Below are 13,772 nucleotides of genomic sequence, written 5' to 3'. Positions count from 1 at the left end.
AAGATTCTGTTGTACTGTGACGGCCAAGCATTCTACACAACTTCAATATGCGGCCTTTCGAGTTTCCGGTTGCTTTGACTTCATCCTCCCGCTGTACTGTGATGCTACTACACCCTACTCCTGTTGAGAAGTCGTCTGACACCGAACTCGATTCGATAATCTTCATGTGTTGGATAACAAAAGATTTAATTAAGTCATTAATTATTACATAAAAGAAAGTGTAGATTGTTACACTTGTCCTTATTTTTCTATTGTACTCAATTTCCTCTTCTGGTGTTTTTAGTAGAGTTTTATAGTGGATTACCCATCGATATGATTCGAGGGATCATGGGTCTTAGAGTAGGAGTCGCCAGAGGCTTTGAACCAAGTAATCAATCGCATACGTGTGTTTTCTGATTTTGTTTTTAATTCTGCTGTGTACTCATTTTCAAAATAGTAAAAGATAAGTTTTTTAAAACCACGTGATTTATTCCCATCTTATGTGTGTAACAATCCTACACATTCACTTGCTTTCACGGAGAGTAGACTCTAGGAATAAAAATCTAATTATCTCTCAACATTGAAAGAGGAGACTAAGTTTGATTCATTTATAAATAATAATTTCACTTCTCATGAATATCTCTTGCATATTTTGTTATAAATGTTAAATGTATCATCAATTACAAACATGTTAGGTTTTCAAAAGATGCCAAAATATTACCTTAGCAGTGTTATACACTTCTTTCTCACAATTATGGACACTGATAGACTTGGAAGGGACAAAATATGTCTTTCCATTGTATGTAAGGTTGGTATCACTTGATTCATTAGCATTTATCAAAAAATGAAAAAAAACAACCAGCACTAATCCCATTTGCAATGCACTTGGTTGGACATAAGTGCCAAGATCTCAGCTCCAACCAACTCATCTTGGACCTAAATTCACCTAGTTTCCATTTATAGTTTCCTTGTCTAATTCCTAAGTAGGTTCTCTACCGCCTAAACTGCTAGTACTTTACCTCTGCATGGGTCCAACCAGACCTTCATTTGTCTAGTCCCACTAAGATTTAGTCATTGCCTAGTTCCTAATCAGGACTTCACCTCTTGTCAAGTAATCTGTACCTACACACTTGACAATATTTATCAGTACAACACATAACTTTAAACTTAGTCATAATTTAAAATTTAAGTTTAATGTGGTGCCCCTAACAATAACAAAAAGATAGTGATCCAGTGTAAATTTAAAGTAATAATTTATAAGGTTAGAAAATGACGACAACCATCAAGCTATTTCATATATATTAAATCATATTAACCGATTAATGGCCCAAATACATTGAAATAGGTGAAATAATCTTAACAACTCGTGATAACAATTGCACTTATACAATTTAACCAAATCAAGATGGATTATGGCATACCTTTAACTTGCTAAGTTCTCAATTAATATATATATTAGTAGATATAGTGATGTACAACACTTTATATTATTCAAAGAGTTTAGACGATTACATTTAGCTTAGACATCCATCTCAAATTTAGTAATAAGAAATTTTATTCAAGGAATTCAACATGGTTGGGCAATGTACAATAGGACTCAGAATTTAGCATCCTCATATTGAAAACCAAAGAAAATTAAACAACTAATCAATATCTTGCTTGCACCACTACTCCTTTGCTAAGATTATTACATCCACGTACTAAATTTAAAAGCACTCTTTGTAAATCGATTGAGCATCGAGCTTGGGAAGTACATGCCTGCAATCAAAAAAATGTTGATCATATATTACTTAATTTTGTGATTATATTCAAATTATAATTGTCTTACTACTAAGATCTTTCTTACCTTATGTGTTATTGACATGGCATCAAGAGCATCACAATATCCTGTCGCAAATAAGCCTCAAAATGTAGTCGCAACGGACGACACTTTTTGGAGACTTATTTTGGATATATCTCCTCCAAATTCTTCAAATAAGATCAATGTATTGGGCCCTTTGGTTGTGAAGTATCTGGGAACATGGTACCTGTTTGAAATTATGCTCTCAGGACCAATGTAAAATCATTGCACAAGAAGAGATATGCATCTCGAATTAATATCCACATTTTCTTCTTGAGATTCTTTATAAAATTCTTAAACAATTCATATCAATATTAACTGAAAGAAAATATAATGAGAAACAAAAAAAATAAAGCAAGTTCTCACATGCAAGCTAATTTAAGATGGAATATTTGATATATAAACATTTAGTTGATGTTCTTTTAATATTATATTGTGTAGCCTTATGGAAGGGTGAATACAATATTTGACATGATCAAAATTTAGCTAAATAAAAAGTTGCAGTAGTTTGTACTTAAGAAAACTTGTCTGAATGTCTCATTTACTAGAGTTTACTATCTTGCAAACCTATATAAAATCACAATGAAGTTTTACGGAAAAAAAATATGACTTTTTACCATAATTTTATAATATTTAAACGTATTATAGAACTTAAGTATCCAAAATTAAAATGATTGAGACACTTACCATCTTTGAGACGGCTTTCCACAATCAGTTCTACATCTGTTTGAGTCATACTCATGCCTGTAATCACAAGGCCCGCATCCTTCATCATCAGCGATGAAGGATGGCCAATATCGACCAATGCTATGTCCATTCACCCAAGCATATCCTTTTCCCATGTCTTGCAAATCGAGTACCAAAGCGTCATTTCCCTCAGTAACCTCAAATATAGTCCGTGATAATAAAATAACAACTATTTCATAATTGTAATTAAAAAAAAATATGAACAAATTAAGTATATGACTATAGTAGTTCAACAAAGACAATTTAATATTACAATGTGAATTTGTGTTTATAATAGAAAGACTAAAAATGTCTTACCTTATACCATATAAGCGGTCTATTAATAGGTAGATGACTAGAAAACCATTTGATACTATGTTGTTGTGATGGCAAGAACAATTTCTCATCCTCTCCATTCAACCCAATCTTAGAACAATTATAGAATGGTTTCAAGAATTTTTGTAACACAGTATAATTTTTAAATGAATCTTCTAAAATATGTACTTGATGCTACCTTATATGTCCATGTGTTTGATGTCAAGTTGATTGTTGCATTTCCATATCCAATAAGGTTGATTGGACCACCATCGCTTCCGGCCCTTTGTAAATCAAAATATGCTCCATAATTCTAACAAGTGCAACAAACATAATACAATATTGTTAGCAAGGTTTTAATTCCAAGAACAAGTTGGAAGAAAAATAAAATAAATAAGATTAATGGTTTTAAAAACATGTTTTTTCCATTAAAACAAAGATATTGTAAAACCAAAACAAGTAACTTTATGTAAAAAGTAATATTGAGATACAATCTTTATCTTAAAATGTGTTATTCTAAGATATACAAGAAAAAACTTTTGTGCTTAGTGTCATGAGAGAAAGAAAAATAGTAGAATATTTTCCCCCTCCATATCAAATTATGATCTTTCAAATATGTTCATAACATTTTTAATTTTCACGCTATACTATTTTAATTCACAATTTCCTAATTGTTGGATATATGATCACAATTGTTTGAAAAAAAAGGAAAAATTTCATCTTTTCATATATTTTGACGAATATTAATAAAATATCTTGTTGACTATAAGAAATGATATAGAATAAAAACATGTTCAATAGAAGGAAATACAAACCGCAAGTCCGTTTGTAGAACTAAGAAGGGCTATGTAATTGTGCCCTTTTCGCATTTTTGTTGTCTGCTCAAAGACAAACTCATACACTCCATTCACAGCATATTGTGAACCTGGTTGATAAACTTCATTAGATTCTTCTCTAAAATTTTCACCCTAGCTAGTAATCATCAATAATTTGACAAATAAATAAATATTTAATCAAAAACTTTTTGCATCATTTTACTAATCTAAAATTTAGACAACTAGAAATAATAGTCAATTAGATTCAATAATTAATCAAAAAGGTATAGATGGAACTTCAATGATGGAGATTATTAGTAGAACACCATATAACATTGAGAATAAACTAGAAAAGAATGATCACCTATAAAGTGCTTGTTAACAAAAGCATGAATAATATGCCCTTTTGTATTAACATGAAGCTTCATTTTCTTGCTCCAATATTGGCGAAACTTGTTCAAATCAATTCTGTAACATGTGGAAGAATAAATCATAGTTATGTCACCTACAATTGCTCCGAAGGGGACAAATCAAAAGTGAGTTCTTTATTCTCTTTTGCACAAGTAAATTATCATACTTTTCAATCCTATGTGGAAACCTACAAAAATTGATTTAATTGATATAAAAACCAATTACCTAGTCATGTACCATAGGAAATCACTAGTATCACCAGTAGTCAGGATCTGCTCTAATAGAGAGTTGTTAGAAAATGATCCTTTTCCATGAATAGTGGTCAGTATCTCAGGCCGTCATTGCCAATTGAAAATTGATTCAGTAGGCTTTGTGACTATTAAAGTGGTTGGAGCATTCACCTGCTTTCATGGAGAGTAGTCTTTAAGAATAAAAAATTAATTATCCCTCAACATGCAACAAGGTGACTAAGTTTGATTTATTTATAAATAATAATTTCACTTCTCAAGAATTTTTCTCATATATTTTGTTACAAATGTTAATTGTATATCATCAATTACGAACATGTTAGCCTTTCAAAAGATGCCTCAATATTACCTTAGCAGTGTTATACACTTCTTTCTCACAATTAGGAAGGACGCTGATAGATTTGGAAGGGACAAAATATATCTTTCCATTATATGTCAGGTTGGTATCAGTTGATTGATTAGCATTTATCAAAAAACAACCATCACTAATCACATTTGCAATGTATTTCGTCACCTGCAATTTAATAGTATAACATTATTTTCTATGAACAAGTTGAAATATTATCTTATGTATGAAGTAAGCAGTAGACATACTGTTAATCCAGCTCCTAAATTTGTAGTATTGGCAACTCCATATACGAGAACCTTTTCCATTACTTTTATGGCATTATGCAATTGCTCTAAGTGTCACGCCCCCAGAAGAGTCCCTGTCCGAGAAAATTTCGGCAGCATCTCCCCTGTACGGCGGACAATTAAAAATTTTCTACAAGCACTAAATACTCAGCCACAGGCGGCTGGAATAATAACAGTAAATAAAATCAATCACCACGCAGTTTATATATGTATTCAGCCTCTGGCTGTCACAACCACGCAGTTAATAAAATAAACAACATAGAAATACTCTGACTCGAAATCAACCCTACTCAACTACACTCGTAAAGCCCAAATCCGATTTTTCTTACCTCTTCTGCCGTCCAGGCAGACATGTAGTAGAGTAAATCCAAATCATACTAAAAGTCCATCCAACGGAAAGATTCCATACAATATCCATATGTAAGTCCAAAACAAAACTAAAATAAAGTCTGATAGCGAAAAGCTAAAATGAAACAACTCAAAAACCAGCAGCGGAGTAGCACTACGTGCAGTGGGGACTAGCGACTGGAACTCCCTCCTGACAGCATCAACCTGAAAATAACAACAATGGAGGCGGGGTGAGTCCAACACTCAGCAGGTACAGTTGATATGCAAAGTAAAGAAATAACACCTAGCACTAATCATGGGTCTCCTGATAAAGATAAAGGTAACTACAAACCGAAGAAGACAGGAGAGAATCTGTACTAACCAGGACCCGGTAAAAGGACAAACAATCCGAAAGGTATAGAAGACCTGTATGCATGTCAATCAAGGTATCCAAGCAATGTGCAGCATATAAGTGCAACAAACACAAACACAACAATAAATGCATCATGCATATGATGCCAATGTCATGGTCACCCCGACGCCAGTCAGTGACTCACATCAACAGTGGGACCTGTGATAACCGTGCACTCTGCATCACTACTCCTGATGAGTGATCGAGTGGACGAGATCTGTCGGAGTACATACGTACTCTACCCCAAATCATAAATGGGGAGCGAATGCTCTCATCTCCCGGTACACTATGACGGGGAGGAATCTCTAACGTGCTACACGTCACACTACCCATGAGCGGATCAACGGAGCACCGGAAGAGTCAAACTGACGTCTACCACGCTGTGTCCGCTACCCATGAGCGTCACAACGGAGCACCGAACGGTGATGAAACTGCAAAGTGCTCGACAATAAAGGAGCAATCAATCACACATGCAATCATGCGAATGGTGCATGTCACTAAACATGGTAATATACTAAACCAATCTCTGGATATATCATAATGTGCACCAAAGCGAATGAATCATATCAAGGTATCTGATCGTATAAGGTATCAAACCTAGGTCCTGACATGGTAAAATATGGTTATATCACTACCCATGAGCATATGGAATCAGGTACATATCCATACAAGATGTAAACAAACAATCAATCAACAGGTAGCATGTATTGGGCAGTGATTAACCGAAACAAGTAAGAAACACAATTAATGCATCTTGTTAATTTAATTACTAAGCATATCAAAGACAATAAGTCAAAAGTACCCGCCTCCGATAAGAAAAGTCCAAATCTGACTCCGAGATACTCGTCTCGCGTCACAGTCCTGTGTCACCAATACATATACGATTATTTAGCTAAATGCTTATAAATAGCTAAATAAATTCTTTAACCCTAAATTAAATCTAACAATTGACTAGGGTTAATTGTCTTAACCCTCGTTCCATTTTAAACCAAACTAATCTACATCAAGGATCCATTACCCATAAACAATTATAAGATCCAAATCTAGATAACCAAATAAATCTACACAAACCTAATGATCAAATAATTATCAATTAATTATGTGTCAACTTATACTTCATCACACATATATTCAATCACCTAATCCTTACCTTAATCTGAAGCCCCCTATTGATGCTGGAAATTTGTTGCCTAAGTCACAGCGAAGTTGCTGCCGGGAACCCTGTGTTTCTGTGGCAGCAACACAAAGAAACTTCCCAACCATCAGAACAGCAAGCACAGTAACTAGGGCATGATGACAAATCAATAGAGCAAGGTTATTGAGGCTGGCTTACCCTCAAATCAACAGTTCCTTCTTCGACGATTGGTCCCAGCGGCTGTTGAATACTGGCTAGAGTTACACTGGCGATAACAACTAGAAAAACTGAGGAAGAAGACTTGGTTCGGAGCTAGGGCACGGTCAAGTGGAGGAGGTCGACGCTGAGGTCGAAAGACAGCGGCGTCGGCAGGCACAGTGATGGTGGCAGCCGGCGCTAGGGCACAACTCAGCGTCGATAGGCAGAGATCAGGCTCGGAGAAGAGGAGGCAGTAGCGTCGCGGCACAGAGGAGGTCGGCGGCTTGATCGGCACTGCTCGGGCTTTGGCCGGTGGTAAGAAGAAAGGAGATAGGTCGGCGGCGTCGCGAGCCCAAAGGGGAGGAGGAGTCGGCGCCAATTCAGAGTCAAGGAAGAAGAAGAAGCTTCGGCAGTGGCGAGAAGAAGCAAGAATAAGAAGTGGCCGAGGGGTTTTGTGCACTCGGGGAGGAGGAACCGCCGGCCGGCGGTTAGGGCAGAGAGGAGGAGATGGCTCGGGCGGCGTCGGGGAGAAAAGAGAGCACGGCGAGAATGAGAAGAAATAAAAAGAGAATAAGAAAATAAATAAGAAAAGGAAAAAAAGAGATAAATAAATAAATCTTTTCCTCTCTTAAATGGGTAGCCCAAACAGGTTTTCTCGAGGCCCCGTTTTTATCCCCGTGAACTCGTCCATACGAGCTCCGAAAAATTCCCGAAAAATGTCCAAAAATTCCGAAAAATTCCCTTATTAATATTCGCCTATTTCCGGTATTTTACATTCTCCCCCACTAATAAAAATTTGGTCCCCAAATTTCAGTATCTACCATCAGCAAGTACTAGTAACAGATAATAGAGTATAAATGCTGAACGGTAAATAAATCACATACCTCAAGTGAAAAGATGGGGATATCGAGCTCGGATAGTATCCTCGAGCTCCCAAATAGCCTCCTCGTCCGAATGATGCTGTCATCCGACTTTAACCAGTCGGATAGTCTTGTTCCGCAACTGACGCTCTTTCCGGTCGAGAATCCGTACCGGAACCTCCTCATATGTAATGTCAGGCTGGACAGGAACTGGAATATCTGCCAGCACATGCGTCGGATCGGGTACATATCTCCTCAGCATGGATACATGAAATACATCGTGAACGCCTGACAGGGACGGTGGTAGTGCCAGTCGGTAAGCTACTACTCCGATCCTCTCCAATATCTCGAAAGGACCAATATACCGCGGAGCTAGCTTACCTCTGAGGCCAAATCTCTTCACCCCTTTCGTGGGTGAAACTCGCAGAAATACATGGTCGCCCTCAGAGAACTCTAGTGGTCTGCGTCTCCGATCAGCATAACTCTTCTGGCGATCCTGCGCCTCTGACATCCTCCGTCTGATAGTATGGACCAACTCTGCATCTTGCTGAACTCTATGAGGTCCCAACAACTGGGCCTCTCCAACCTCATCCCAAAGGACGGGTGTCCGACAAGGTCTACCATACAACGCCTTAAACGGTGCCATCTGGATAGCCGAATGGAAGCTGTTGTTGTAGGCAAACTCTACCAACGGCAGATGGTCCTCCCAACTGCCTCCGAAATCCATAACACATGACCTCAGCAGGTCCTCTAAAGTCTGAATGGTCCGCTCTGACTGTCCATCTGTCTGTGGATGGAAAGCTGTACTGAAACGGAGCTGTGTGCCCAAGGCCTGCTGCAGACTCTGCCAGAAACGAGACGTAAACCGTGGATCTCTATCTGAAATGATACTCAACGGAACACCATGTAGTCTGATAATCTCCCGACAATACAGATCTGCCAATCGATCCAGGGGATCAGTCCTCCGAATCGCTAAGAAGTGCGCGGATTTGGTTAATCGATCAACGATTACCCAAATCGCGTCATGACCTCGTCGTGACCCTACCACAAAGTCCATGGTAATGTGATCCCACTTCCACTCAGGAATAGGAATCCGCTGAAGTAACCCTGCAGGTCTCTGGTGCTCAGCCTTCACCTGCTGACAAACAAGACATCTAGCTACGAAATCCGCGATGTCTTTCTTCATGCCGTTCCACCAATAGGAACGCCTCAAGTCTCGATACATACGGGTTCCGCCTGGATGGATCGCAAATCGAGAACGGTGTGCCTCCTGAAGTAGCTCCTGTAAGACCGGATGAGACTGAGGTACGCATAATCTGCCTCGGAAGAATATAATACCCTCCTCGTCTCGTGTAAACTCGGTCTGCTGCCCGGAAGCTATCTGACTGCTAATAAACTGCAAATGCTGATCACTAGCCTGTGCCTCTCGGATCCTCGTCCTGATCGACGACTGAGCAACCATGGTAACCAGAATACCCTGCGCCTCAAGATCTAACTCCGAGAAACTCGAATCAAGTCCGTGATGAAGTCCGGCAAGCCAAAGTCCCTCTGGACTTCCTGCTGAGTGCATCGGCAACCACATTAGCTTTCCCCGGGTGGTAGCTAATGGTACAATCGTAGTCCTTCAGGAACTCCATCCATCTCCTCTGTCGGAGATTAAGCTCCTTCTGAGTGAAAATGTATTTGAGACTCTTATGATCAGTGAGAATCTCAAATGTGATACCGTATAAATGATGACGCCAAAGCTTCAGAGCAAAGATGATGGCAGCTAACTCCAAGTCATGAACTGGGTAGTTCTTCTCATGCTCCTTCAGCTGACGAGAAGCATAAGAGACTACCCTGCCGTGCTGCATCAGAACAGCGCCCAAACCCTGTAGAGAAGCCATCCTCTCCAGAAGGTAAAACCAAAACTGGAGCCGACACTAATCTCCGCTTCAGCTCCTGAAAGCTGATCTCGCAATCCTCGGACCATATGAACTTCACGCCTTTCCTGGTAAGACGTGTCAGCGGCATAGCAATATGCGAGAAGCCCTCGACAAAACGTCGGTAATATCCGGCCAATCCCAGAAAACTGCGGATCTCTTGAACTGACTTCGGCTGCTCCCAACCGGTGACATCCTCGATCTTCTGAGGATCAACTGAAATACCTCTGCTAGAAACCACGTGTCCCAGAAAACCAACTGAGGATAACCAGAATGCACACTTGCTGAACTTCGCGTACAGCTGATGTCGTCGAAGAATCTCCAAGACTGTGCGAAGATGCTGTTAATCCAGCTCCTAAATTTGTAGTATTGGCAACTCCATATACGAGAACCTTTTCCATTACTTTTATGGCATTATGCAATTGCTCTAAGTGTCCCCACTTGGGTTGCCTTATATTCCCTATATTTAGGATAAGAAAAGAATCATGCAAGTCACTAATTTTTAATAATGTGTTGGATTAAGTAAAAATAATTTGTCTTTTGGATAATAAATGTTGTAAAAATGGATTAATGAAATTTATACCATATTCATCTAGAGGAGCGTCATAATCATACGACGTTACTATATATGGGTCTCCCGATGTCCGACCAAAGTTTGTTCCTCCATGATACTGGAAATAATTAAGCTATTACCACATGAATTTCAGAAAATTTGAAAAGAAATAATGATGTGCGAGGAACTAATGTAAGTTAGTAAGTAACAATGAAACATTAGTTATAGATTTTAAACCATATAATAGTTTTGCAAAGTTCCTCCGGATGCAAAAAAGTTTGCAACGGCATAAGCTATGTCCTCGACAGGCCTATGTGGTTTACTTTGCCCCCAATCTTGAAACCTGAGCAATTCATCATTTAGTTATTTCATATTTTATTTAAGAAGTGTAATACTTATTATAATAATAAAAAAAACTGAACTTACCATCCCGTCCAATTCTTTGTCCACATTTTAGGGCTAGTTGGACGATTCGGTGTAAATTTGTCACAATAGAAACCATTACAAGTGTTTATCTGTTAAGAAAGAGAAAAATATATGCAATTTACACCAAATGAATTAATTTTTTTTTTGTCATGATAGATGCACCTATAGATGGTTCAAAATGATCTTGATTTCATGATTGTACATAGGCTCATTTGATTAACAATTTTATCATTTACCTTATTATAAGAATACTTGCAAGAGGGAAGTTAGCCAATATAATTCATAATAAAATTTTAGTCATGTTACCTTGATGCTTTCAAATTAAAATATTTAAGAATTATACATTTACCATAGGAGGTGGGGCATCCGCTTGTTGGCACATTATCCATGGCACACCTATATTAAATGTTTCTGCCAAGTTTGCACACCATTGGATATATCGTTTCCCAGCAGATCCATACTTGTCCATGATATTGCCATACTCATTTTCAATTTGAGGAGTACATGTCACAAGTTTAATTGGTCTTTCAATGATAATGAAAATGGTTAGAGGGCATTGCAACTTTGGTACACACGGTATAAAAGATGACAAAGTAATTTATAATTATATTAATTACATAATTTTATGGTATCTATTAAAATTTTGTCTAAAATAGCTACTATTCTAAGTTAACTACATAATTAAAAATATATGTAGAAGTTTGAAGAAGACGTGCATGGAATTGAAAGAAGAATTAACATTTGGAAGTGTCTTCTTTTATTTTCTTAGAGCATACTTAGGCTATGATGATCAGTCCACCTTGTGATGCAAAGAGACGTTCATTCTTGACCATGTCAACAATTAAAGTGGTGAAATTTTGCATCTCAGCCTATATCAGATGGTAACATAAAAAAGTAATCTAAAAAATTAAGAGTTGAATTCAAGAGTCAAGCTAAGTGCATATGATAGTACCTTAAATATTTCATTATCAGTTCTCATTTCAACTCCTGGAATTTGGTGTAGCCACACAGAAAACCCACTGAGAGGAGTCAAAACAATCTTCATATATTCTAGCTAGCATCATACATGGAAACATTATTATGCAAATGAAGTTATTTAGGTTACCCATAATTCCATTCAGCACAAACATATGGTCCGATTCTAAGAATTGCAAAAAGGCCTGCATCTTGCACAATCTTGATGAACTTGATAAAGTCCAAGTTTCCATTAAAATTGTACTATTGGGAGTAGAGAAAAATAGACAAAGGTTAGGAAGGTTATCACAGTTGCAATATATAGCCACATGATGCATCACAATAAGGGTAGTTAGAAATTAAACCTCTCTTTTGGTAGGCTCATGAGCATTCCAAAAGATATATGTCTCAATGGCATCGAGTCCTCCTTCCTTTGCTTTTTGAATGAGGCCTGGCCACATCTGAAAGAAACCAAAATCCATCAAAACTTGTCACTTTAGCATATGCAAAATATGTTGGATTGAAAGGATAAGGCTAGTGGGAAGGAAGATGCTTATCTTCAATTTGTTTGCTTATATTGATAATCCGAGTTGAAATGGAATGGAAATATCAAACATAAATACAAACAATGAAAAAAATTAAGGAAAATTACATATTTAATCTTGCAAATTATATTTGATCATGTTATCCATAGATTTACATTCTTAATATTTTCAATTTTGATCCTGTTATCTACAAATTCACATTCTTAATATATTAACTTGCATTTTTTCCCCCAGTTTTGGCCATGTTATCTATCAATTCACATTTTTAGTTCCGTAACTTGCATTTTTTTTTCAATTTCAATCTTTTTTTTTGTTTGAAAGTTGAATTGACCATCATTAATTGACTTAGCTGGCGGAGGCGATACACACATGGAACCTAAATGGCGATCCCCCATTTTTCTCCACGATAAGCAAAAATTCTCAAATTTATTTTCTATGTCAGCATCGCTGTTGCCAGCTAGGCAATTATCGGTAGTCAATTAGAATTTCTGGTAAAAAAAGTTTGAAATTGGGAAAAAAAAATACAAGTTACGTGACTAAAAATATGAATGTATAGATAACAGGACTAAAACTAGAAAAAACACAAGCTATTATACTAAGAATGTGAATTTTTAGATAATATGATAAAAATGAGAAAATATGCAAATTAATGTACTAAGAATGCGAATTTGTAGATAACAAGACTAAAATTGAACAAGTACACCACTAAAAATATAATTATCTGAAAAAATTATATCTTTGTTCATGACTAAAGGGACTAATATGACATCTTAAACAATTATATTATCTTAATAACTGTTTAGCATAAATTCTTATTTTAATAGTGTCATTATTTAAGCAACTATTCTATATATAATATTTCTCTATATTTACGAAGTTAGATGGTTAAACTTTTATGTAGAATTTAAAATAATATTTTATACATAAAAATTGTTCCGTAAATATTAAAAAGATATGCACTATATATGTGAGACAAACCATATAGTAACAAGGCACTTTAAAAATAAAAGTTTGCCGGTGAGACAATATAATAGGACTTACATCAGGAGTGCTGCGTGGATAATGAATTGAACCCGAGATGAGAACTCGTCTTTCTCCATTAATGATAATTGCTCTCCCATCATAGGTAACATTTGTTGCTAAGGATGGAGAAATTAAAAAACAAACAATGAGTAATAATAATAAAGTTCTTGTTGTCGTCATAATTGTGATAATTAACATCACACACATGATCATCCTTCCACCCTCTTGGAGCTTTATATAGAGGGATTATTTTGGATAAGTCCTAGGCATGATTTATGTGTTGGCATTGCCCGTTTCTTTAGCTATAGACAAGTTTTTCGTAGACATGATTAGATTACTTTGTTAGCTATAAACTTCCAATATTTATCTACCACGTAGATTAAAATAGACCGCAAACAAGTATTAGAGTTCTTATCATCATGTCAAACAAACATTTTGTTTTTAATGCCA

General features: G+C 36.7%; 1 long non-coding RNA gene and 1 pseudogene across 1 annotated transcript; both read right to left on the bottom strand.

The window, feature by feature from the left end:
• Positions 1-1,570: 1,570 nt before the first annotated feature.
• Positions 1,571-13,529, bottom strand: LOC121972908 (annotated as a pseudogene).
• LOC121973766 lies at positions 6,513-7,577 on the bottom strand. Its single transcript, XR_006109755.1, has 3 exons — positions 7,040-7,577; positions 6,857-6,935; positions 6,513-6,567 (listed from the first exon to the last, which is right to left on the bottom strand). It is a non-coding gene; the product is annotated as an uncharacterized LOC121973766 (long non-coding RNA).
• Positions 13,530-13,772: the final 243 nt, after the last annotated feature.

This window comes from Zingiber officinale, chromosome 4A, assembly GCF_018446385.1.
Source record: "Zingiber officinale cultivar Zhangliang chromosome 4A, Zo_v1.1, whole genome shotgun sequence".
Taxonomy (NCBI): domain Eukaryota; kingdom Viridiplantae; phylum Streptophyta; class Magnoliopsida; order Zingiberales; family Zingiberaceae; genus Zingiber; species Zingiber officinale.
Note: the sequence above shows the minus strand (reverse complement) of the source record. Positions and strands in the feature narration are given on the sequence as shown.